Raw genomic sequence first — 26,060 nt, forward strand, 5'->3', positions numbered from 1 at the left:
ACATATGGGTAACCACAAGCGTCTTCAAAAGGTGAAAATTGTTGTGACCTCAGTTCTATGCTTAAATATGTTGACCTTACACACACAAGCAAAATTCTCGTAGATCTGTTATCCATGACGCTGTTATGTGTAAATGCTGTACAAACGGAACCATATCTTCACGTGCCTGTTCACGCAAATTTTCTTTCAATGCCCAATTTTTACCTACAGATAGAAATATAGCAATAGAACGCACATTTTGTACAGAAGCAAATACAATGAAGAGTGAAATAAGTTTGTATTACTTCACGAGTCAATGTACGTAATCCCAGTCATGATCTTTAATTCTTCCAGCCCAAGGTGAGAGGGTTTCAGTTTCCTCTGCCACAAGTGAGAAAAGTAGACTGTTTCACAACAAGATATTGTACTATGGGTCCTTAACTGTTCCCATTAAACAATGGCACTCTGTATCTATAGAAACGGCGGCAATTTTCGCTTCAGCACAGGGGGCTTTTACTGGAGACTGTCAGGAGGGGGCTTGCTGGATACATGAAGGGAGAAGACCAGACAGAGATGTCTGACGCTCCGCTGACGCTTGCAGAAAACTACATTAAGTATGATTCCCGCCTATAACTGACGGCGAGAGAGATGCATCATCTGTCCACGTCTCATCGAAACACACTGTCACCAAGCAATGGCTGACGCTTCGAGGACGGCATGAAATTGCCAGGGAGGTGATGCAGCTAACGTTCCTGGTAAATGTGCTAACAGGGCACACACGTCCGTTGGAGTGTATACATATGATGGGGACCGGCTGTGACACAGCAGTCAACCAAAGTCAAAAAATGTGACTAATCATACAGTGTTTCCAGTGTGTCGTTTACCACTTTGTGAGTGGATGCTGTTCTAAAGAACGTAATTCCCACTTATCTGTAAGCAGCGCACGTGAGCGAATGTAATAGCAGGACTGTGTTACTACGATTGTACAGAGCAACTCTGTCAATACGCAGGTGTTTCAATCAGTAGGGCCATGGTAAATAGAGCGATTCGGAGCGATGTATCGTGTCTGTTACATAAATAATGAGTCTTTGATGTAATTGCTTCAGAGAAATATGAAAGTAAGCCTATCAGAAAAGTAACGCGAGACTTGTAGCACGGGTCATGTCTTGCAGAATCTCTGACATCTGAGCCCGTCGCTTGGACAGTGTCCCTTTGGCGCAGAGGATAGCGCGTTGGACTTCTAATCCAAAGGTCGTGGGTTCGATCCCCACAAGGGACGGGCAATTTTTAAAAATATGTGCCGATCACGAGATGGGTATTGACATATGGGTAACCACAAGCGTCTTCAAAAGGTGAAAATTGTTGTGACCTCAGTTCTATGCTTAAATATGTTGACCTTACACACACAAGCAAAATTCTCGTAGATCTGTTATCCATGACGCTGTTATGTGTAAATGCTGTACAAACGGAACCATATCTTCACGTGCCTGTTCACGCAAATTTTCTTTCAATGCCCAATTTTTACCTACAGATAGAAATATAGCAATAGAACGCACATTTTGTACAGAAGCAAATACAATGAAGAGTGAAATAAGTTTGTATTACTTCACGAGTCAATGTACGTAATCCCAGTCATGATCTTTAATTCTTCCAGCCCAAGGTGAGAGGGTTTCAGTTTCCTCTGCCACAAGTGAGAAAAGTAGACTGTTTCACAACAAGATATTGTACTATGGGTCCTTAACTGTTCCCATTAAACAATGGCACTCTGTATCTATAGAAACGGCGGCAATTTTCGCTTCAGCACAGGGGGCTTTTACTGGAGACTGTCAGGAGGGGGCTTGCTGGATACATGAAGGGAGAAGACCAGACAGAGATGTCTGACGCTCCGCTGACGCTTGCAGAAAACTACATTAAGTATGATTCCCGCCTATAACTGACGGCGAGAGAGATGCATCATCTGTCCACGTCTCATCGAAACACACTGTCACCAAGCAATGGCTGACGCTTCGAGGACGGCATGAAATTGCCAGGGAGGTGATGCAGCTAACGTTCCTGGTAAATGTGCTAACAGGGCACACACGTCCGTTGGAGTGTATACATATGATGGGGACCGGCTGTGACACAGCAGTCAACCAAAGTCAAAAAATGTGACTAATCATACAGTGTTTCCAGTGTGTCGTTTACCACTTTGTGAGTGGATGCTGTTCTAAAGAACGTAATTCCCACTTATCTGTAAGCAGCGCACGTGAGCGAATGTAATAGCAGGACTGTGTTACTACGATTGTACAGAGCAACTCTGTCAATACGCAGGTGTTTCAATCAGTAGGGCCATGGTAAATAGAGCGATTCGGAGCGATGTATCGTGTCTGTTACATAAATAATGAGTCTTTGATGTAATTGCTTCAGAGAAATATGAAAGTAAGCCTATCAGAAAAGTAACGCGAGACTTGTAGCACGGGTCATGTCTTGCAGAATCTCTGACATCTGAGCCCGTCGCTTGGACAGTGTCCCTTTGGCGCAGAGGATAGCGCGTTGGACTTCTAATCCAAAGGTCGTGGGTTCGATCCCCACAAGGGACGGGCAATTTTTAAAAATATGTGCCGATCACGAGATGGGTATTGACATATGGGTAACCACAAGCGTCTTCAAAAGGTGAAAATTGTTGTGACCTCAGTTCTATGCTTAAATATGTTGACCTTACACACACAAGCAAAATTCTCGTAGATCTGTTATCCATGACGCTGTTATGTGTAAATGCTGTACAAACGGAACCATATCTTCACGTGCCTGTTCACGCAAATTTTCTTTCAATGCCCAATTTTTACCTACAGATAGAAATATAGCAATAGAACGCACATTTTGTACAGAAGCAAATACAATGAAGAGTGAAATAAGTTTGTATTACTTCACGAGTCAATGTACGTAATCCCAGTCATGATCTTTAATTCTTCCAGCCCAAGGTGAGAGGGTTTCAGTTTCCTCTGCCACAAGTGAGAAAAGTAGACTGTTTCACAACAAGATATTGTACTATGGGTCCTTAACTGTTCCCATTAAACAATGGCACTCTGTATCTATAGAAACGGCGGCAATTTTCGCTTCAGCACAGGGGGCTTTTACTGGAGACTGTCAGGAGGGGGCTTGCTGGATACATGAAGGGAGAAGACCAGACAGAGATGTCTGACGCTCCGCTGACGCTTGCAGAAAACTACATTAAGTATGATTCCCGCCTATAACTGACGGCGAGAGAGATGCATCATCTGTCCACGTCTCATCGAAACACACTGTCACCAAGCAATGGCTGACGCTTCGAGGACGGCATGAAATTGCCAGGGAGGTGATGCAGCTAACGTTCCTGGTAAATGTGCTAACAGGGCACACACGTCCGTTGGAGTGTATACATATGATGGGGACCGGCTGTGACACAGCAGTCAACCAAAGTCAAAAAATGTGACTAATCATACAGTGTTTCCAGTGTGTCGTTTACCACTTTGTGAGTGGATGCTGTTCTAAAGAACGTAATTCCCACTTATCTGTAAGCAGCGCACGTGAGCGAATGTAATAGCAGGACTGTGTTACTACGATTGTACAGAGCAACTCTGTCAATACGCAGGTGTTTCAATCAGTAGGGCCATGGTAAATAGAGCGATTCGGAGCGATGTATCGTGTCTGTTACATAAATAATGAGTCTTTGATGTAATTGCTTCAGAGAAATATGAAAGTAAGCCTATCAGAAAAGTAACGCGAGACTTGTAGCACGGGTCATGTCTTGCAGAATCTCTGACATCTGAGCCCGTCGCTTGGACAGTGTCCCTTTGGCGCAGAGGATAGCGCGTTGGACTTCTAATCCAAAGGTCGTGGGTTCGATCCCCACAAGGGACGGGCAATTTTTAAAAATATGTGCCGATCACGAGATGGGTATTGACATATGGGTAACCACAAGCGTCTTCAAAAGGTGAAAATTGTTGTGACCTCAGTTCTATGCTTAAATATGTTGACCTTACACACACAAGCAAAATTCTCGTAGATCTGTTATCCATGACGCTGTTATGTGTAAATGCTGTACAAACGGAACCATATCTTCACGTGCCTGTTCACGCAAATTTTCTTTCAATGCCCAATTTTTACCTACAGATAGAAATATAGCAATAGAACGCACATTTTGTACAGAAGCAAATACAATGAAGAGTGAAATAAGTTTGTATTACTTCACGAGTCAATGTACGTAATCCCAGTCATGATCTTTAATTCTTCCAGCCCAAGGTGAGAGGGTTTCAGTTTCCTCTGCCACAAGTGAGAAAAGTAGACTGTTTCACAACAAGATATTGTACTATGGGTCCTTAACTGTTCCCATTAAACAATGGCACTCTGTATCTATAGAAACGGCGGCAATTTTCGCTTCAGCACAGGGGGCTTTTACTGGAGACTGTCAGGAGGGGGCTTGCTGGATACATGAAGGGAGAAGACCAGACAGAGATGTCTGACGCTCCGCTGACGCTTGCAGAAAACTACATTAAGTATGATTCCCGCCTATAACTGACGGCGAGAGAGATGCATCATCTGTCCACGTCTCATCGAAACACACTGTCACCAAGCAATGGCTGACGCTTCGAGGACGGCATGAAATTGCCAGGGAGGTGATGCAGCTAACGTTCCTGGTAAATGTGCTAACAGGGCACACACGTCCGTTGGAGTGTATACATATGATGGGGACCGGCTGTGACACAGCAGTCAACCAAAGTCAAAAAATGTGACTAATCATACAGTGTTTCCAGTGTGTCGTTTACCACTTTGTGAGTGGATGCTGTTCTAAAGAACGTAATTCCCACTTATCTGTAAGCAGCGCACGTGAGCGAATGTAATAGCAGGACTGTGTTACTACGATTGTACAGAGCAACTCTGTCAATACGCAGGTGTTTCAATCAGTAGGGCCATGGTAAATAGAGCGATTCGGAGCGATGTATCGTGTCTGTTACATAAATAATGAGTCTTTGATGTAATTGCTTCAGAGAAATATGAAAGTAAGCCTATCAGAAAAGTAACGCGAGACTTGTAGCACGGGTCATGTCTTGCAGAATCTCTGACATCTGAGCCCGTCGCTTGGACAGTGTCCCTTTGGCGCAGAGGATAGCGCGTTGGACTTCTAATCCAAAGGTCGTGGGTTCGATCCCCACAAGGGACGGGCAATTTTTAAAAATATGTGCCGATCACGAGATGGGTATTGACATATGGGTAACCACAAGCGTCTTCAAAAGGTGAAAATTGTTGTGACCTCAGTTCTATGCTTAAATATGTTGACCTTACACACACAAGCAAAATTCTCGTAGATCTGTTATCCATGACGCTGTTATGTGTAAATGCTGTACAAACGGAACCATATCTTCACGTGCCTGTTCACGCAAATTTTCTTTCAATGCCCAATTTTTACCTACAGATAGAAATATAGCAATAGAACGCACATTTTGTACAGAAGCAAATACAATGAAGAGTGAAATAAGTTTGTATTACTTCACGAGTCAATGTACGTAATCCCAGTCATGATCTTTAATTCTTCCAGCCCAAGGTGAGAGGGTTTCAGTTTCCTCTGCCACAAGTGAGAAAAGTAGACTGTTTCACAACAAGATATTGTACTATGGGTCCTTAACTGTTCCCATTAAACAATGGCACTCTGTATCTATAGAAACGGCGGCAATTTTCGCTTCAGCACAGGGGGCTTTTACTGGAGACTGTCAGGAGGGGGCTTGCTGGATACATGAAGGGAGAAGACCAGACAGAGATGTCTGACGCTCCGCTGACGCTTGCAGAAAACTACATTAAGTATGATTCCCGCCTATAACTGACGGCGAGAGAGATGCATCATCTGTCCACGTCTCATCGAAACACACTGTCACCAAGCAATGGCTGACGCTTCGAGGACGGCATGAAATTGCCAGGGAGGTGATGCAGCTAACGTTCCTGGTAAATGTGCTAACAGGGCACACACGTCCGTTGGAGTGTATACATATGATGGGGACCGGCTGTGACACAGCAGTCAACCAAAGTCAAAAAATGTGACTAATCATACAGTGTTTCCAGTGTGTCGTTTACCACTTTGTGAGTGGATGCTGTTCTAAAGAACGTAATTCCCACTTATCTGTAAGCAGCGCACGTGAGCGAATGTAATAGCAGGACTGTGTTACTACGATTGTACAGAGCAACTCTGTCAATACGCAGGTGTTTCAATCAGTAGGGCCATGGTAAATAGAGCGATTCGGAGCGATGTATCGTGTCTGTTACATAAATAATGAGTCTTTGATGTAATTGCTTCAGAGAAATATGAAAGTAAGCCTATCAGAAAAGTAACGCGAGACTTGTAGCACGGGTCATGTCTTGCAGAATCTCTGACATCTGAGCCCGTCGCTTGGACAGTGTCCCTTTGGCGCAGAGGATAGCGCGTTGGACTTCTAATCCAAAGGTCGTGGGTTCGATCCCCACAAGGGACGGGCAATTTTTAAAAATATGTGCCGATCACGAGATGGGTATTGACATATGGGTAACCACAAGCGTCTTCAAAAGGTGAAAATTGTTGTGACCTCAGTTCTATGCTTAAATATGTTGACCTTACACACACAAGCAAAATTCTCGTAGATCTGTTATCCATGACGCTGTTATGTGTAAATGCTGTACAAACGGAACCATATCTTCACGTGCCTGTTCACGCAAATTTTCTTTCAATGCCCAATTTTTACCTACAGATAGAAATATAGCAATAGAACGCACATTTTGTACAGAAGCAAATACAATGAAGAGTGAAATAAGTTTGTATTACTTCACGAGTCAATGTACGTAATCCCAGTCATGATCTTTAATTCTTCCAGCCCAAGGTGAGAGGGTTTCAGTTTCCTCTGCCACAAGTGAGAAAAGTAGACTGTTTCACAACAAGATATTGTACTATGGGTCCTTAACTGTTCCCATTAAACAATGGCACTCTGTATCTATAGAAACGGCGGCAATTTTCGCTTCAGCACAGGGGGCTTTTACTGGAGACTGTCAGGAGGGGGCTTGCTGGATACATGAAGGGAGAAGACCAGACAGAGATGTCTGACGCTCCGCTGACGCTTGCAGAAAACTACATTAAGTATGATTCCCGCCTATAACTGACGGCGAGAGAGATGCATCATCTGTCCACGTCTCATCGAAACACACTGTCACCAAGCAATGGCTGACGCTTCGAGGACGGCATGAAATTGCCAGGGAGGTGATGCAGCTAACGTTCCTGGTAAATGTGCTAACAGGGCACACACGTCCGTTGGAGTGTATACATATGATGGGGACCGGCTGTGACACAGCAGTCAACCAAAGTCAAAAAATGTGACTAATCATACAGTGTTTCCAGTGTGTCGTTTACCACTTTGTGAGTGGATGCTGTTCTAAAGAACGTAATTCCCACTTATCTGTAAGCAGCGCACGTGAGCGAATGTAATAGCAGGACTGTGTTACTACGATTGTACAGAGCAACTCTGTCAATACGCAGGTGTTTCAATCAGTAGGGCCATGGTAAATAGAGCGATTCGGAGCGATGTATCGTGTCTGTTACATAAATAATGAGTCTTTGATGTAATTGCTTCAGAGAAATATGAAAGTAAGCCTATCAGAAAAGTAACGCGAGACTTGTAGCACGGGTCATGTCTTGCAGAATCTCTGACATCTGAGCCCGTCGCTTGGACAGTGTCCCTTTGGCGCAGAGGATAGCGCGTTGGACTTCTAATCCAAAGGTCGTGGGTTCGATCCCCACAAGGGACGGGCAATTTTTAAAAATATGTGCCGATCACGAGATGGGTATTGACATATGGGTAACCACAAGCGTCTTCAAAAGGTGAAAATTGTTGTGACCTCAGTTCTATGCTTAAATATGTTGACCTTACACACACAAGCAAAATTCTCGTAGATCTGTTATCCATGACGCTGTTATGTGTAAATGCTGTACAAACGGAACCATATCTTCACGTGCCTGTTCACGCAAATTTTCTTTCAATGCCCAATTTTTACCTACAGATAGAAATATAGCAATAGAACGCACATTTTGTACAGAAGCAAATACAATGAAGAGTGAAATAAGTTTGTATTACTTCACGAGTCAATGTACGTAATCCCAGTCATGATCTTTAATTCTTCCAGCCCAAGGTGAGAGGGTTTCAGTTTCCTCTGCCACAAGTGAGAAAAGTAGACTGTTTCACAACAAGATATTGTACTATGGGTCCTTAACTGTTCCCATTAAACAATGGCACTCTGTATCTATAGAAACGGCGGCAATTTTCGCTTCAGCACAGGGGGCTTTTACTGGAGACTGTCAGGAGGGGGCTTGCTGGATACATGAAGGGAGAAGACCAGACAGAGATGTCTGACGCTCCGCTGACGCTTGCAGAAAACTACATTAAGTATGATTCCCGCCTATAACTGACGGCGAGAGAGATGCATCATCTGTCCACGTCTCATCGAAACACACTGTCACCAAGCAATGGCTGACGCTTCGAGGACGGCATGAAATTGCCAGGGAGGTGATGCAGCTAACGTTCCTGGTAAATGTGCTAACAGGGCACACACGTCCGTTGGAGTGTATACATATGATGGGGACCGGCTGTGACACAGCAGTCAACCAAAGTCAAAAAATGTGACTAATCATACAGTGTTTCCAGTGTGTCGTTTACCACTTTGTGAGTGGATGCTGTTCTAAAGAACGTAATTCCCACTTATCTGTAAGCAGCGCACGTGAGCGAATGTAATAGCAGGACTGTGTTACTACGATTGTACAGAGCAACTCTGTCAATACGCAGGTGTTTCAATCAGTAGGGCCATGGTAAATAGAGCGATTCGGAGCGATGTATCGTGTCTGTTACATAAATAATGAGTCTTTGATGTAATTGCTTCAGAGAAATATGAAAGTAAGCCTATCAGAAAAGTAACGCGAGACTTGTAGCACGGGTCATGTCTTGCAGAATCTCTGACATCTGAGCCCGTCGCTTGGACAGTGTCCCTTTGGCGCAGAGGATAGCGCGTTGGACTTCTAATCCAAAGGTCGTGGGTTCGATCCCCACAAGGGACGGGCAATTTTTAAAAATATGTGCCGATCACGAGATGGGTATTGACATATGGGTAACCACAAGCGTCTTCAAAAGGTGAAAATTGTTGTGACCTCAGTTCTATGCTTAAATATGTTGACCTTACACACACAAGCAAAATTCTCGTAGATCTGTTATCCATGACGCTGTTATGTGTAAATGCTGTACAAACGGAACCATATCTTCACGTGCCTGTTCACGCAAATTTTCTTTCAATGCCCAATTTTTACCTACAGATAGAAATATAGCAATAGAACGCACATTTTGTACAGAAGCAAATACAATGAAGAGTGAAATAAGTTTGTATTACTTCACGAGTCAATGTACGTAATCCCAGTCATGATCTTTAATTCTTCCAGCCCAAGGTGAGAGGGTTTCAGTTTCCTCTGCCACAAGTGAGAAAAGTAGACTGTTTCACAACAAGATATTGTACTATGGGTCCTTAACTGTTCCCATTAAACAATGGCACTCTGTATCTATAGAAACGGCGGCAATTTTCGCTTCAGCACAGGGGGCTTTTACTGGAGACTGTCAGGAGGGGGCTTGCTGGATACATGAAGGGAGAAGACCAGACAGAGATGTCTGACGCTCCGCTGACGCTTGCAGAAAACTACATTAAGTATGATTCCCGCCTATAACTGACGGCGAGAGAGATGCATCATCTGTCCACGTCTCATCGAAACACACTGTCACCAAGCAATGGCTGACGCTTCGAGGACGGCATGAAATTGCCAGGGAGGTGATGCAGCTAACGTTCCTGGTAAATGTGCTAACAGGGCACACACGTCCGTTGGAGTGTATACATATGATGGGGACCGGCTGTGACACAGCAGTCAACCAAAGTCAAAAAATGTGACTAATCATACAGTGTTTCCAGTGTGTCGTTTACCACTTTGTGAGTGGATGCTGTTCTAAAGAACGTAATTCCCACTTATCTGTAAGCAGCGCACGTGAGCGAATGTAATAGCAGGACTGTGTTACTACGATTGTACAGAGCAACTCTGTCAATACGCAGGTGTTTCAATCAGTAGGGCCATGGTAAATAGAGCGATTCGGAGCGATGTATCGTGTCTGTTACATAAATAATGAGTCTTTGATGTAATTGCTTCAGAGAAATATGAAAGTAAGCCTATCAGAAAAGTAATGCGAGACTTGTAGCACGGGTCATGTCTTGCAGAATCTCTGACATCTGAGCCCGTCGCTTGGACAGTGTCCCTTTGGCGCAGAGGATAGCGCGTTGGACTTCTAATCCAAAGGTCGTGGGTTCGATCCCCACAAGGGACGGGCAATTTTTAAAAATATGTGCCGATCACGAGATGGGTATTGACATATGGGTAACCACAAGCGTCTTCAAAAGGTGAAAATTGTTGTGACCTCAGTTCTATGCTTAAATATGTTGACCTTACACACACAAGCAAAATTCTCGTAGATCTGTTATCCATGACGCTGTTATGTGTAAATGCTGTACAAACGGAACCATATCTTCACGTGCCTGTTCACGCAAATTTTCTTTCAATGCCCAATTTTTACCTACAGATAGAAATATAGCAATAGAACGCACATTTTGTACAGAAGCAAACACAATGAAGAGTGAAATAAGTTTGTATTACTTCACGAGTCAATGTACGTAATCCCAGTCATGATCTTTAATTCTTCCAGCCCAAGGTGAGAGGGTTTCAGTTTCCTCTGCCACAAGTGAGAAAAGTAGACTGTTTCACAACAAGATATTGTACTATGGGTCCTTAACTGTTCCCATTAAACAATGGCACTCTGTATCTATAGAAACGGCGGCAATTTTCGCTTCAGCACAGGGGGCTTTTACTGGAGACTGTCAGGAGGGGGCTTGCTGGATACATGAAGGGAGAAGACCAGACAGAGATGTCTGACGCTCCGCTGACGCTTGCAGAAAACTACATTAAGTATGATTCCCGCCTATAACTGACGGCGAGAGAGATGCATCATCTGTCCACGTCTCATCGAAACACACTGTCACCAAGCAATGGCTGACGCTTCGAGGACGGCATGAAATTGCCAGGGAGGTGATGCAGCTAACGTTCCTGGTAAATGTGCTAACAGGGCACACACGTCCGTTGGAGTGTATACATATGATGGGGACCGGCTGTGACACAGCAGTCAACCAAAGTCAAAAAATGTGACTAATCATACAGTGTTTCCAGTGTGTCGTTTACCACTTTGTGAGTGGATGCTGTTCTAAAGAACGTAATTCCCACTTATCTGTAAGCAGCGCACGTGAGCGAATGTAATAGCAGGACTGTGTTACTACGATTGTACAGAGCAACTCTGTCAATACGCAGGTGTTTCAATCAGTAGGGCCATGGTAAATAGAGCGATTCGGAGCGATGTATCGTGTCTGTTACATAAATAATGAGTCTTTGATGTAATTGCTTCAGAGAAATATGAAAGTAAGCCTATCAGAAAAGTAACGCGAGACTTGTAGCACGGGTCATGTCTTGCAGAATCTCTGACATCTGAGCCCGTCGCTTGGACAGTGTCCCTTTGGCGCAGAGGATAGCGCGTTGGACTTCTAACCCAAAGGTCGTGGGTTCGATCCCCACAAGGGACGGGCAATTTTTAAAAATATGTGCCGATCACGAGATGGGTATTGACATATGGGTAACCACAAGCGTCTTCAAAAGGTGAAAATTGTTGTGACCTCAGTTCTATGCTTAAATATGTTGACCTTACACACACAAGCAAAATTCTCGTAGATCTGTTATCCATGACGCTGTTATGTGTAAATGCTGTACAAACGGAACCATATCTTCACGTGCCTGTTCACGCAAATTTTCTTTCAATGCCCAATTTTTACCTACAGATAGAAATATAGCAATAGAACGCACATTTTGTACAGAAGCAAATACAATGAAGAGTGAAATAAGTTTGTATTACTTCACGAGTCAATGTACGTAATCCCAGTCATGATCTTTAATTCTTCCAGCCCAAGGTGAGAGGGTTTCAGTTTCCTCTGCCACAAGTGAGAAAAGTAGACTGTTTCACAACAAGATATTGTACTATGGGTCCTTAACTGTTCCCATTAAACAATGGCACTCTGTATCTATAGAAACGGCGGCAATTTTCGCTTCAGCACAGGGGGCTTTTACTGGAGACTGTCAGGAGGGGGCTTGCTGGATACATGAAGGGAGAAGACCAGACAGAGATGTCTGACGCTCCGCTGACGCTTGCAGAAAACTACATTAAGTATGATTCCCGCCTATAACTGACGGCGAGAGAGATGCATCATCTGTCCACGTCTCATCGAAACACACTGTCACCAAGCAATGGCTGACGCTTCGAGGACGGCATGAAATTGCCAGGGAGGTGATGCAGCTAACGTTCCTGGTAAATGTGCTAACAGGGCACACACGTCCGTTGGAGTGTATACATATGATGGGGACCGGCTGTGACACAGCAGTCAACCAAAGTCAAAAAATGTGACTAATCATACAGTGTTTCCAGTGTGTCGTTTACCACTTTGTGAGTGGATGCTGTTCTAAAGAACGTAATTCCCACTTATCTGTAAGCAGCGCACGTGAGCGAATGTAATAGCAGGACTGTGTTACTACGATTGTACAGAGCAACTCTGTCAATACGCAGGTGTTTCAATCAGTAGGGCCATGGTAAATAGAGCGATTCGGAGCGATGTATCGTGTCTGTTACATAAATAATGAGTCTTTGATGTAATTGCTTCAGAGAAATATGAAAGTAAGCCTATCAGAAAAGTAACGCGAGACTTGTAGCACGGGTCATGTCTTGCAGAATCTCTGACATCTGAGCCCGTCGCTTGGACAGTGTCCCTTTGGCGCAGAGGATAGCGCGTTGGACTTCTAATCCAAAGGTCGTGGGTTCGATCCCCACAAGGGACGGGCAATTTTTAAAAATATGTGCCGATCACGAGATGGGTATTGACATATGGGTAACCACAAGCGTCTTCAAAAGGTGAAAATTGTTGTGACCTCAGTTCTATGCTTAAATATGTTGACCTTACACACACAAGCAAAATTCTCGTAGATCTGTTATCCATGACGCTGTTATGTGTAAATGCTGTACAAACGGAACCATATCTTCACGTGCCTGTTCACGCAAATTTTCTTTCAATGCCCAATTTTTACCTACAGATAGAAATATAGCAATAGAACGCACATTTTGTACAGAAGCAAATACAATGAAGAGTGAAATAAGTTTGTATTACTTCACGAGTCAATGTACGTAATCCCAGTCATGATCTTTAATTCTTCCAGCCCAAGGTGAGAGGGTTTCAGTTTCCTCTGCCACAAGTGAGAAAAGTAGACTGTTTCACAACAAGATATTGTACTATGGGTCCTTAACTGTTCCCATTAAACAATGGCACTCTGTATCTATAGAAACGGCGGCAATTTTCGCTTCAGCACAGGGGGCTTTTACTGGAGACTGTCAGGAGGGGGCTTGCTGGATACATGAAGGGAGAAGACCAGACAGAGATGTCTGACGCTCCGCTGACGCTTGCAGAAAACTACATTAAGTATGATTCCCGCTTATAACTGACGGCGAGAGAGATGCATCATCTGTCCACGTCTCATCGAAACACACTGTCACCAAGCAATGGCTGACGCTTCGAGGACGGCATGAAATTGCCAGGGAGGTGATGCAGCTAACGTTCCTGGTAAATGTGCTAACAGGGCACACACGTCCGTTGGAGTGTATACATATGATGGGGACCGGCTGTGACACAGCAGTCAACCAAAGTCAAAAAATGTGACTAATCATACAGTGTTTCCAGTGTGTCGTTTACCACTTTGTGAGTGGATGCTGTTCTAAAGAACGTAATTCCCACTTATCTGTAAGCAGCGCACGTGAGCGAATGTAATAGCAGGACTGTGTTACTACGATTGTACAGAGCAACTCTGTCAATACGCAGGTGTTTCAATCAGTAGGGCCATGGTAAATAGAGCGATTCGGAGCGATGTATCGTGTCTGTTACATAAGTAATGAGTCTTTGATGTAATTGCTTCAGAGAAATATGAAAGTAAGCCTATCAGAAAAGTAACGCGAGACTTGTAGCACGGGTCATGTCTTGCAGAATCTCTGACATCTGAGCCCGTCGCTTGGACAGTGTCCCTTTGGCGCAGAGGATAGCGCGTTGGACTTCTAACCCAAAGGTCGTGGGTTCGATCCCCACAAGGGACGGGCAATTTTTAAAAATATGTGCCGATCACGAGATGGGTATTGACATATGGGTAACCACAAGCGTCTTCAAAAGGTGAAAATTGTTGTGACCTCAGTTCTATGCTTAAATATGTTGACCTTACACACACAAGCAAAATTCTCGTAGATCTGTTATCCATGACGCTGTTATGTGTAAATGCTGTACAAACGGAACCATATCTTCACGTGCCTGTTCACGCAAATTTTCTTTCAATGCCCAATTTTTACCTACAGATAGAAATATAGCAATAGAACGCACATTTTGTACAGAAGCAAATACAATGAAGAGTGAAATAAGTTTGTATTACTTCACGAGTCAATGTACGTAATCCCAGTCATGATCTTTAATTCTTCCAGCCCAAGGTGAGAGGGTTTCAGTTTCCTCTGCCACAAGTGAGAAAAGTAGACTGTTTCACAACAAGATATTGTACTATGGGTCCTTAACTGTTCCCATTAAACAATGGCACTCTGTATCTATAGAAACGGCGGCAATTTTCGCTTCAGCACAGGGGGCTTTTACTGGAGACTGTCAGGAGGGGGCTTGCTGGATACATGAAGGGAGAAGACCAGACAGAGATGTCTGACGCTCCGCTGACGCTTGCAGAAAACTACATTAAGTATGATTCCCGCCTATAACTGACGGCGAGAGAGATGCATCATCTGTCCACGTCTCATCGAAACACACTGTCACCAAGCAATGGCTGACGCTTCGAGGACGGCATGAAATTGCCAGGGAGGTGATGCAGCTAACGTTCCTGGTAAATGTGCTAACAGGGCACACACGTCCGTTGGAGTGTATACATATGATGGGGACCGGCTGTGACACAGCAGTCAACCAAAGTCAAAAAATGTGACTAATCATACAGTGTTTCCAGTGTGTCGTTTACCACTTTGTGAGTGGATGCTGTTCTAAAGAACGTAATTCCCACTTATCTGTAAGCAGCGCACGTGAGCGAATGTAATAGCAGGACTGTGTTACTACGATTGTACAGAGCAACTCTGTCAATACGCAGGTGTTTCAATCAGTAGGGCCATGGTAAATAGAGCGATTCGGAGCGATGTATCGTGTCTGTTACATAAATAATGAGTCTTTGATGTAATTGCTTCAGAGAAATATGAAAGTAAGCCTATCAGAAAAGTAACGCGAGACTTGTAGCACGGGTCATGTCTTGCAGAATCTCTGACATCTGAGCCCGTCGCTTGGACAGTGTCCCTTTGGCGCAGAGGATAGCGCGTTGGACTTCTAATCCAAAGGTCGTGGGTTCGATCCCCACAAGGGACGGGCAATTTTTAAAAATATGTGCCGATCACGAGATGGGTATTGACATATGGGTAACCACAAGCGTCTTCAAAAGGTGAAAATTGTTGTGACCTCAGTTCTATGCTTAAATATGTTGACCTTACACACACAAGCAAAATTCTCGTAGATCTGTTATCCATGACGCTGTTATGTGTAAATGCTGTACAAACGGAACCATATCTTCACGTGCCTGTTCACGCAAATTTTCTTTCAATGCCCAATTTTTACCTACAGATAGAAATATAGCAATAGAACGCACATTTTGTACAGAAGCAAATACAATGAAGAGTGAAATAAGTTTGTATTACTTCACGAGTCAATGTACGTAATCCCAGTCATGATCTTTAATTCTTCCAGCCCAAGGTGAGAGGGTTTCAGTTTCCTCTGCCACAAGTGAGAAAAGTAGACTGTTTCACAACAAGATATTGTACTATGGGTCCTTAACTGTTCCCATTAAACAATGGCACTCTGTATCTATAGAAACGGCGGCAATTTTCGCTTCAGCACAGGGGGCTTTTACTGGAGACTGTCAGGAGGGGGCTTGCTGGATACATGAAGGGAGAAGACCAGACAGAGATGTCTGACGCTCCGCTGACGCTTGCAGAAAACTACATTAAGTATGATTCCCGCCTATAACTGACGGCGAGAGAGATGCATCATCTGTCCACGTCTCATCGAAACACACTGTCACCAAGCAATGGCTGACGCTTCGAGGACGGCATGAAATTGCCAGGGAGGTGATGCAGCTAACGTTCCTGGTAAATGTGCTAACAGGGCACACACGTCCGTTGGAGTGTATACATATGATGGGGACCGGCTGTGACACAGCAGTCAACCAAAGTCAAAAAATGTGACTAATCATACAGTGTTTCCAGTGTGTCGTTTACCACTTTGTGAGTGGATGCTGTTCTAAAGAACGTAATTCCCACTTATCTGTAAGCAGCGCACGTGAGCGAATGTAATAGCAGGACTGTGTTACTACGATTGTACAGAGCAACTCTGTCAATACGCAGGTGTTTCAATCAGTAGGGCCATGGTAAATAGAGCGATTCGGAGCGATGTATCGTGTCTGTTACATAAATAATGAGTCTTTGATGTAATTGCTTCAGAGAAATATGAAAGTAAGCCTATCAGAAAAGTAACGCGAGACTTGTAGCACGGGTCATGTCTTGCAGAATCTCTGACATCTGAGCCCGTCGCTTGGACAGTGTCCCTTTGGCGCAGAGGATAGCGCGTTGGACTTCTAATCCAAAGGTCGTGGGTTCGATCCCCACAAGGGACGGGCAATTTTTAAAAATATGTGCCGATCACGAGATGGGTATTGACATATGAGTAACCACAAGCGTCTTCAAAAGGTGAAAATTGTTGTGACCTCAGTTCTATGCTTAAATATGTTGACCTTACACACACAAGCAAAATTCTCGTAGATCTGTTATCCATGACGCTGTTATGTGTAAATGCTGTACAAACGGAACCATATCTTCACGTGCCTGTTCACGCAAATTTTCTTTCAATGCCCAATTTTTACCTACAGATAGAAATATAGCAATAGAACGCACATTTTGTACAGAAGCAAATACAATGAAGAGTGAAATAAGTTTGTATTACTTCACGAGTCAATGTACGTAATCCCAGTCATGATCTTTAATTCTTCCAGCCCAAGGTGAGAGGGTTTCAGTTTCCTCTGCCACAAGTGAGAAAAGTAGACTGTTTCACAACAAGATATTGTACTATGGGTCCTTAACTGTTCCCATTAAACAATGGCACTCTGTATCTATAGAAACGGCGGCAATTTTCGCTTCAGCACAGGGGGCTTTTACTGGAGACTGTCAGGAGGGGGCTTGCTGGATACATGAAGGGAGAAGACCAGACAGAGATGTCTGACGCTCCGCTGACGCTTGCAGAAAACTACATTAAGTATGATTCCCGCCTATAACTGACGGCGAGAGAGATGCATCATCTGTCCACGTCTCATCGAAACACACTGTCACCAAGCAATGGCTGACGCTTCGAGGACGGCATGAAATTGCCAGGGAGGTGATGCAGCTAACGTTCCTGGTAAATGTGCTAACAGGGCACACACGTCCGTTGGAGTGTATACATATGATGGGGACCGGCTGTGACACAGCAGTCAACCAAAGTCAAAAAATGTGACTAATCATACAGTGTTTCCAGTGTGTCGTTTACCACTTTGTGAGTGGATGCTGTTCTAAAGAACGTAATTCCCACTTATCTGTAAGCAGCGCACGTGAGCGAATGTAATAGCAGGACTGTGTTACTACGATTGTACAGAGCAACTCTGTCAATACGCAGGTGTTTCAATCAGTAGGGCCATGGTAAATAGAGCGATTCGGAGCGATGTATCGTGTCTGTTACATAAATAATGAGTCTTTGATGTAATTGCTTCAGAGAAATATGAAAGTAAGCCTATCAGAAAAGTAACGCGAGACTTGTAGCACGGGTCATGTCTTGCAGAATCTCTGACATCTGAGCCCGTCGCTTGGACAGTGTCCCTTTGGCGCAGAGGATAGCGCGTTGGACTTCTAATCCAAAGGTCGTGGGTTCGATCCCCACAAGGGACGGGCAATTTTTAAAAATATGTGCCGATCACGAGATGGGTATTGACATATGGGTAACCACAAGCGTCTTCAAAAGGTGAAAATTGTTGTGACCTCAGTTCTATGCTTAAATATGTTGACCTTACACACACAAGCAAAATTCTCGTAGATCTGTTATCCATGACGCTGTTATGTGTAAATGCTGTACAAACGGAACCATATCTTCACGTGCCTGTTCACGCAAATTTTCTTTCAATGCCCAATTTTTACCTACAGATAGAAATATAGCAATAGAACGCACATTTTGTACAGAAGCAAATACAATGAAGAGTGAAATAAGTTTGTATTACTTCACGAGTCAATGTACGTAATCCCAGTCATGATCTTTAATTCTTCCAGCCCAAGGTGAGAGGGTTTCAGTTTCCTCTGCCACAAGTGAGAAAAGTAGACTGTTTCACAACAAGATATTGTACTATGGGTCCTTAACTGTTCCCATTAAACAATGGCACTCTGTATCTATAGAAACGGCGGCAATTTTCGCTTCAGCACAGGGGGCTTTTACTGGAGACTGTCAGGAGTGGGCTTGCTGGATACATGAAGGGAGAAGACCAGACAGAGATGTCTGACGCTCCGCTGACGCTTGCAGAAAACTACATTAAGTATGATTCCCGCCTATAACTGACGGCGAGAGAGATGCATCATCTGTCCACGTCTCATCGAAACACACTGTCACCAAGCAATGGCTGACGCTTCGAGGACGGCATGAAATTGCCAGGGAGGTGATGCAGCTAACGTTCCTGGTAAATGTGCTAACAGGGCACACACGTCCGTTGGAGTGTATACATATGATGGGGACCGGCTGTGACACAGCAGTCAACCAAAGTCAAAAAATGTGACTAATCATACAGTGTTTCCAGTGTGTCGTTTACCACTTTGTGAGTGGATGCTGTTCTAAAGAACGTAATTCCCACTTATCTGTAAGCAGCGCACGTGAGCGAATGTAATAGCAGGACTGTGTTACTACGATTGTACAGAGCAACTCTGTCAATACGCAGGTGTTTCAATCAGTAGGGCCATGGTAAATAGAGCGATTCGGAGCGATGTATCGTGTCTGTTACATAAATAATGAGTCTTTGATGTAATTGCTTCAGAGAAATATGAAAGTAAGCCTATCAGAAAAGTAACGCGAGACTTGTAGCACGGGTCATGTCTTGCAGAATCTCTGACATCTGAGCCCGTCGCTTGGACAGTGTCCCTTTGGCGCAGAGGATAGCGCGTTGGACTTCTAATCCAAAGGTCGTGGGTTCGATCCCCACAAGGGACGGGCAATTTTTAAAAATATGTGCCGATCACGAGATGGGTATTGACATATGGGTAACCACAAGCGTCTTCAAAAGGTGAAAATTGTTGTGACCTCAGTTCTATGCTTAAATATGTTGACCTTACACACACAAGCAAAATTCTCGTAGATCTGTTATCCATGACGCTGTTATGTGTAAATGCTGTACAAACGGAACCATATCTTCACGTGCCTGTTCACGCAAATTTTCTTTCAATGCCCAATTTTTACCTACAGATAGAAATATAGCAATAGAACGCACATTTTGTACAGAAGCAAATACAATGAAGAGTGAAATAAGTTTGTATTACTTCACGAGTCAATGTACGTAATCCCAGTCATGATCTTTAATTCTTCCAGCCCAAGGTGAGAGGGTTTCAGTTTCCTCTGCCACAAGTGAGAAAAGTAGACTGTTTCACAACAAGATATTGTACTATGGGTCCTTAACTGTTCCCATTAAACAATGGCACTCTGTATCTATAGAAACGGCGGCAATTTTCGCTTCAGCACAGGGGGCTTTTACTGGAGACTGTCAGGAGGGGGCTTGCTGGATACATGAAGGGAGAAGACCAGACAGAGATGTCTGACGCTCCGCTGACGCTTGCAGAAAACTACATTAAGTATGATTCCCGCCTATAACTGACGGCGAGAGAGATGCATCATCTGTCCACGTCTCATCGAAACACACTGTCACCAAGCAATGGCTGACGCTTCGAGGACGGCATGAAATTGCCAGGGAGGTGATGCAGCTAACGTTCCTGGTAAATGTGCTAACAGGGCACACACGTCCGTTGGAGTGTATACATATGATGGGGACCGGCTGTGACACAGCAGTCAACCAAAGTCAAAAAATGTGACTAATCATACAGTGTTTCCAGTGTGTCGTTTACCACTTTGTGAGTGGATGCTGTTCTAAAGAACGTAATTCCCACTTATCTGTAAGCAGCGCACGTGAGCGAATGTAATAGCAGGACTGTGTTACTACGATTGTACAGAGCAACTCTGTCAATACGCAGGTGTTTCAATCAGTAGGGCCATGGTAAATAGAGCGATTCGGAGCGATGTATCGTGTCTGTTACATAAATAATGAGTCTTTGATGTAATTGCTTCAGAGAAATATGAAAGTAAGCCTATCAGAAAAGTAACGCGAGACTTGTAGCACGGGTCATGTCTTGCAGAATCTCTGACATCTGAGCCCGTCGCTTGGACAGTGTCCCTTTGGCGCAGAGGATAGCGCGTTGGACTTCTAATCCAAAGGTCGTGGGTTCGATCCCCACAAGGGACGGGCAATTTTTAAAAATATGTGCCGATCACGAGATGGGTATTGACATATGGGTAACCACAAGCGTCTTCAAAAGGTGAAAATTGTTGTGACCTCAGTTCTATGCTTAAATATGTTGACCTTACACACACAAGCAAAATTCTCGTAGATCTGTTATCCATGACGCTGTTATGTGTAAATGCTGTACAAACGGAACCATATCTTCACGTGCCTGTTCACGCAAATTTTCTTTCAATGCCCAATTTTTACCTACAGATAGAAATATAGCAATAGAACGCACATTTTGTACAGAAGCAAATACAATGAAGAGTGAAATAAGTTTGTATTACTTCACGAGTCAATGTACGTAATCCCAGTCATGATCTTTAATTCTTCCAGCCCAAGGTGAGAGGGTTTCAGTTTCCTCTGCCACAAGTGAGAAAAGTAGACTGTTTCACAACAAGATATTGTACTATGGGTCCTTAACTGTTCCCATTAAACAATGGCACTCTGTATCTATAGAAACGGCGGCAATTTTCGCTTCAGCACAGGGGGCTTTTACTGGAGACTGTCAGGAGGGGGCTTGCTGGATACATGAAGGGAGAAGACCAGACAGAGATGTCTGACGCTCCGCTGACGCTTGCAGAAAACTACATTAAGTATGATTCCCGCCTATAACTGACGGCGAGAGAGATGCATCATCTGTCCACGTCTCATCGAAACACACTGTCACCAAGCAATGGCTGACGCTTCGAGGACGGCATGAAATTGCCAGGGAGGTGATGCAGCTAACGTTCCTGGTAAATGTGCTAACAGGGCACACACGTCCGTTGGAGTGTATACATATGATGGGGACCGGCTGTGACACAGCAGTCAACCAAAGTCAAAAAATGTGACTAATCATACAGTGTTTCCAGTGTGTCGTTTACCACTTTGTGAGTGGATGCTGTTCTAAAGAACGTAATTCCCACTTATCTGTAAGCAGCGCACGTGAGCGAATGTAATAGCAGGACTGTGTTACTACGATTGTACAGAGCAACTCTGTCAATACGCAGGTGTTTCAATCAGTAGGGCCATGGTAAATAGAGCGATTCGGAGCGATGTATCGTGTCTGTTACATAAATAATGAGTCTTTGATGTAATTGCTTCAGAGAAATATGAAAGTAAGCCTATCAGAAAAGTAACGCGAGACTTGTAGCACGGGTCATGTCTTGCAGAATCTCTGACATCTGAGCCCGTCGCTTGGACAGTGTCCCTTTGGCGCAGAGGATAGCGCGTTGGACTTCTAATCCAAAGGTCGTGGGTTCGATCCCCACAAGGGACGGGCAATTTTTAAAAATATGTGCCGATCACGAGATGGGTATTGACATATGGGTAACCACAAGCGTCTTCAAAAGGTGAAAATTGTTGTGACCTCAGTTCTATGCTTAAATATGTTGACCTTACACACACAAGCAAAATTCTCGTAGATCTGTTATCCATGACGCTGTTATGTGTAAATGCTGTACAAACGGAACCATATCTTCACGTGCCTGTTCACGCAAATTTTCTTTCAATGCCCAATTTTTACCTACAGATAGAAATATAGCAATAGAACGCACATTTTGTACAGAAGCAAATACAATGAAGAGTGAAATAAGTTTGTATTACTTCACGAGTCAATGTACGTAATCCCAGTCATGATCTTTAATTCTTCCAGCCCAAGGTGAGAGGGTTTCAGTTTCCTCTGCCACAAGTGAGAAAAGTAGACTGTTTCACAACAAGATATTGTACTATGGGTCCTTAACTGTTCCCATTAAACAATGGCACTCTGTATCTATAGAAACGGCGGCAATTTTCGCTTCAGCACAGGGGGCTTTTACTGGAGACTGTCAGGAGGGGGCTTGCTGGATACATGAAGGGAGAAGACCAGACAGAGATGTCTGACGCTCCGCTGACGCTTGCAGAAAACTACATTAAGTATGATTCCCGCCTATAACTGACGGCGAGAGAGATGCATCATCTGTCCACGTCTCATCGAAACACACTGTCACCAAGCAATGGCTGACGCTTCGAGGACGGCATGAAATTGCCAGGGAGGTGATGCAGCTAACGTTCCTGGTAAATGTGCTAACAGGGCACACACGTCCGTTGGAGTGTATACATATGATGGGGACCGGCTGTGACACAGCAGTCAACCAAAGTCAAAAAATGTGACTAATCATACAGTGTTTCCAGTGTGTCGTTTACCACTTTGTGAGTGGATGCTGTTCTAAAGAACGTAATTCCCACTTATCTGTAAGCAGCGCACGTGAGCGAATGTAATAGCAGGACTGTGTTACTACGATTGTACAGAGCAACTCTGTCAATACGCAGGTGTTTCAATCAGTAGGGCCATGGTAAATAGAGCGATTCGGAGCGATGTATCGTGTCTGTTACATAAATAATGAGTCTTTGATGTAATTGCTTCAGAGAAATATGAAAGTAAGCCTATCAGAAAAGTAACGCGAGACTTGTAGCACGGGTCATGTCTTGCAGAATCTCTGACATCTGAGCCCGTCGCTTGGACAGTGTCCCTTTGGCGCAGAGGATAGCGCGTTGGACTTCTAATCCAAAGGTCGTGGGTTCGATCCCCACAAGGGACGGGCAATTTTTAAAAATATGTGCCGATCACGAGATGGGTATTGACATATGGGTAACCACAAGCGTCTTCAAAAGGTGAAAATTGTTGTGACCTCAGTTCTATGCTTAAATATGTTGACCTTACACACACAAGCAAAATTCTCGTAGATCTGTTATCCATGACGCTGTTATGTGTAAATGCTGTACAAACGGAACCATATCTTCACGTGCCTGTTCACGCAAATTTTCTTTCAATGCCCAATTTTTACCTACAGATAGAAATATAGCAATAGAACGCACATTTTGTACAGAAGCAAATACAATGAAGAGTGAAATAAGTTTGTATTACTTCACGAGTCAATGTACGTAATCCCAGTCATGATCTTTAATTCTTCCAGCCCAAGGTGAGAGGGTTTCAGTTTCCTCTGCCACAAGTGAGAAAAGTAGACTGTTTCACAACAAGATATTGTACTATGGGTCCTTAACTGTTCCCATTAAACAATGGCACTCTGTATCTATAGAAACGGCGGCAATTTTCGCTTCAGCACAGGGGGCTTTTACTGGAGACTGTCAGGAGGGGGCTTGCTGGATACATGAAGGGAGAAGACCAGACAGAGATGTCTGACGCTCCGCTGACGCTTGCAGAAAACTACATTAAGTATGATTCCCGCCTATAACTGACGGCGAGAGAGATGCATCATCTGTCCACGTCTCATCGAAACACACTGTCACCAAGCAATGGCTGACGCTTCGAGGACGGCATGAAATTGCCAGGGAGGTGATGCAGCTAACGTTCCTGGTAAATGTGCTAACAGGGCACACACGTCCGTTGGAGTGTATACATATGATGGGGACCGGCTGTGACACAGCAGTCAACCAAAGTCAAAAAATGTGACTAATCATACAGTGTTTCCAGTGTGTCGTTTACCACTTTGTGAGTGGATGCTGTTCTAAAGAACGTAATTCCCACTTATCTGTAAGCAGCGCACGTGAGCGAATGTAATAGCAGGACTGTGTTACTACGATTGTACAGAGCAACTCTGTCAATACGCAGGTGTTTCAATCAGTAGGGCCATGGTAAATAGAGCGATTCGGAGCGATGTATCGTGTCTGTTACATAAATAATGAGTCTTTGATGTAATTGCTTCAGAGAAATATGAAAGTAAGCCTATCAGAAAAGTAACGCGAGACTTGTAGCACGGGTCATGTCTTGCAGAATCTCTGACATCTGAGCCCGTCGCTTGGACAGTGTCCCTTTGGCGCAGAGGATAGCGCGTTGGACTTCTAATCCAAAGGTCGTGGGTTCGATCCCCACAAGGGACGGGCAATTTTTAAAAATATGTGCCGATCACGAGATGGGTATTGACATATGGGTAACCACAAGCGTCTTCAAAAGGTGAAAATTGTTGTGACCTCAGTTCTATGCTTAAATATGTTGACCTTACACACACAAGCAAAATTCTCGTAGATCTGTTATCCATGACGCTGTTATGTGTAAATGCTGTACAAACGGAACCATATCTTCACGTGCCTGTTCACGCAAATTTTCTTTCAATGCCCAATTTTTACCTACAGATAGAAATATAGCAATAGAACGCACATTTTGTACAGAAGCAAATACAATGAAGAGTGAAATAAGTTTGTATTACTTCACGAGTCAATGTACGTAATCCCAGTCATGATCTTTAATTCTTCCAGCCCAAGGTGAGAGGGTTTCAGTTTCCTCTGCCACAAGTGAGAAAAGTAGACTGTTTCACAACAAGATATTGTACTATGGGTCCTTAACTGTTCCCATTAAACAATGGCACTCTGTATCTATAGAAACGGCGGCAATTTTCGCTTCAGCACAGGGGGCTTTTACTGGAGACTGTCAGGAGGGGGCTTGCTGGATACATGAAGGGAGAAGACCAGACAGAGATGTCTGACGCTCCGCTGACGCTTGCAGAAAACTACATTAAGTATGATTCCCGCCTATAACTGACGGCGAGAGAGATGCATCATCTGTCCACGTCTCATCGAAACACACTGTCACCAAGCAATGGCTGACGCTTCGAGGACGGCATGAAATTGCCAGGGAGGTGATGCAGCTAACGTTCCTGGTAAATGTGCTAACAGGGCACACACGTCCGTTGGAGTGTATACATATGATGGGGACCGGCTGTGACACAGCAGTCAACCAAAGTCAAAAAATGTGACTAATCATACAGTGTTTCCAGTGTGTCGTTTACCACTTTGTGAGTGGATGCTGTTCTAAAGAACGTAATTCCCACTTATCTGTAAGCAGCGCACGTGAGCGAATGTAATAGCAGGACTGTGTTACTACGATTGTACAGAGCAACTCTGTCAATACGCAGGTGTTTCAATCAGTAGGGCCATGGTAAATAGAGCGATTCGGAGCGATGTATCGTGTCTGTTACATAAATAATGAGTCTTTGATGTAATTGCTTCAGAGAAATATGAAAGTAAGCCTATCAGAAAAGTAACGCGAGACTTGTAGCACGGGTCATGTCTTGCAGAATCTCTGACATCTGAGCCCGTCGCTTGGACAGTGTCCCTTTGGCGCAGAGGATAGCGCGTTGGACTTCTAATCCAAAGGTCGTGGGTTCGATCCCCACAAGGGACGGGCAATTTTTAAAAATATGTGCCGATCACGAGATGGGTATTGACATATGGGTAACCACAAGCGTCTTCAAAAGGTGAAAATTGTTGTGACCTCAGTTCTATG

At 44.1% G+C, this 26,060-nt stretch overlaps 20 non-coding genes across 20 annotated transcripts; all 20 read left to right on the forward strand.

The window, feature by feature from the left end:
* The first annotated feature begins 1,185 nt into the window (after positions 1–1,185).
* Trnar-ucu (transfer RNA arginine (anticodon UCU)) lies at positions 1,186–1,258 on the forward strand. The gene has a single exon. It is a non-coding gene; the product is annotated as a tRNA-Arg (tRNA).
* Positions 1,259–2,485: 1,227 nt separating this feature from the next.
* On the forward strand, positions 2,486–2,558 carry Trnar-ucu (transfer RNA arginine (anticodon UCU)). The gene has a single exon. It is a non-coding gene; the product is annotated as a tRNA-Arg (tRNA).
* A 1,227-nt stretch (positions 2,559–3,785) lies between these two features.
* Positions 3,786–3,858, forward strand: Trnar-ucu (transfer RNA arginine (anticodon UCU)). Its single transcript has one exon. It is a non-coding gene; the product is annotated as a tRNA-Arg (tRNA).
* A 1,227-nt stretch (positions 3,859–5,085) lies between these two features.
* On the forward strand, positions 5,086–5,158 carry Trnar-ucu (transfer RNA arginine (anticodon UCU)). Its single transcript has one exon. It is a non-coding gene; the product is annotated as a tRNA-Arg (tRNA).
* A 1,227-nt stretch (positions 5,159–6,385) lies between these two features.
* On the forward strand, positions 6,386–6,458 carry Trnar-ucu (transfer RNA arginine (anticodon UCU)). Its single transcript has one exon. It is a non-coding gene; the product is annotated as a tRNA-Arg (tRNA).
* A 1,227-nt stretch (positions 6,459–7,685) lies between these two features.
* Positions 7,686–7,758, forward strand: Trnar-ucu (transfer RNA arginine (anticodon UCU)). Its single transcript has one exon. It is a non-coding gene; the product is annotated as a tRNA-Arg (tRNA).
* Positions 7,759–8,985: 1,227 nt separating this feature from the next.
* Trnar-ucu (transfer RNA arginine (anticodon UCU)) lies at positions 8,986–9,058 on the forward strand. The gene has a single exon. It is a non-coding gene; the product is annotated as a tRNA-Arg (tRNA).
* Positions 9,059–10,285: 1,227 nt separating this feature from the next.
* Trnar-ucu (transfer RNA arginine (anticodon UCU)) lies at positions 10,286–10,358 on the forward strand. The gene has a single exon. It is a non-coding gene; the product is annotated as a tRNA-Arg (tRNA).
* A 1,227-nt stretch (positions 10,359–11,585) lies between these two features.
* Trnar-ucu (transfer RNA arginine (anticodon UCU)) lies at positions 11,586–11,658 on the forward strand. The gene has a single exon. It is a non-coding gene; the product is annotated as a tRNA-Arg (tRNA).
* A 1,227-nt stretch (positions 11,659–12,885) lies between these two features.
* On the forward strand, positions 12,886–12,958 carry Trnar-ucu (transfer RNA arginine (anticodon UCU)). The gene has a single exon. It is a non-coding gene; the product is annotated as a tRNA-Arg (tRNA).
* A 1,227-nt stretch (positions 12,959–14,185) lies between these two features.
* Trnar-ucu (transfer RNA arginine (anticodon UCU)) lies at positions 14,186–14,258 on the forward strand. The gene has a single exon. It is a non-coding gene; the product is annotated as a tRNA-Arg (tRNA).
* Positions 14,259–15,485: 1,227 nt separating this feature from the next.
* Trnar-ucu (transfer RNA arginine (anticodon UCU)) lies at positions 15,486–15,558 on the forward strand. Its single transcript has one exon. It is a non-coding gene; the product is annotated as a tRNA-Arg (tRNA).
* A 1,227-nt stretch (positions 15,559–16,785) lies between these two features.
* Trnar-ucu (transfer RNA arginine (anticodon UCU)) lies at positions 16,786–16,858 on the forward strand. The gene has a single exon. It is a non-coding gene; the product is annotated as a tRNA-Arg (tRNA).
* Positions 16,859–18,085: 1,227 nt separating this feature from the next.
* Positions 18,086–18,158, forward strand: Trnar-ucu (transfer RNA arginine (anticodon UCU)). The gene has a single exon. It is a non-coding gene; the product is annotated as a tRNA-Arg (tRNA).
* Positions 18,159–19,385: 1,227 nt separating this feature from the next.
* Positions 19,386–19,458, forward strand: Trnar-ucu (transfer RNA arginine (anticodon UCU)). Its single transcript has one exon. It is a non-coding gene; the product is annotated as a tRNA-Arg (tRNA).
* A 1,227-nt stretch (positions 19,459–20,685) lies between these two features.
* Positions 20,686–20,758, forward strand: Trnar-ucu (transfer RNA arginine (anticodon UCU)). The gene has a single exon. It is a non-coding gene; the product is annotated as a tRNA-Arg (tRNA).
* Positions 20,759–21,985: 1,227 nt separating this feature from the next.
* Positions 21,986–22,058, forward strand: Trnar-ucu (transfer RNA arginine (anticodon UCU)). The gene has a single exon. It is a non-coding gene; the product is annotated as a tRNA-Arg (tRNA).
* A 1,227-nt stretch (positions 22,059–23,285) lies between these two features.
* On the forward strand, positions 23,286–23,358 carry Trnar-ucu (transfer RNA arginine (anticodon UCU)). Its single transcript has one exon. It is a non-coding gene; the product is annotated as a tRNA-Arg (tRNA).
* A 1,227-nt stretch (positions 23,359–24,585) lies between these two features.
* Positions 24,586–24,658, forward strand: Trnar-ucu (transfer RNA arginine (anticodon UCU)). The gene has a single exon. It is a non-coding gene; the product is annotated as a tRNA-Arg (tRNA).
* A 1,227-nt stretch (positions 24,659–25,885) lies between these two features.
* Positions 25,886–25,958, forward strand: Trnar-ucu (transfer RNA arginine (anticodon UCU)). Its single transcript has one exon. It is a non-coding gene; the product is annotated as a tRNA-Arg (tRNA).
* The last annotated feature ends 102 nt before the right edge of the window (positions 25,959–26,060 follow it).

Source organism: Schistocerca serialis, chromosome 1 (assembly GCF_023864345.2).
Source record: "Schistocerca serialis cubense isolate TAMUIC-IGC-003099 chromosome 1, iqSchSeri2.2, whole genome shotgun sequence".
NCBI classification, from domain to species: domain Eukaryota; kingdom Metazoa; phylum Arthropoda; class Insecta; order Orthoptera; family Acrididae; genus Schistocerca; species Schistocerca serialis.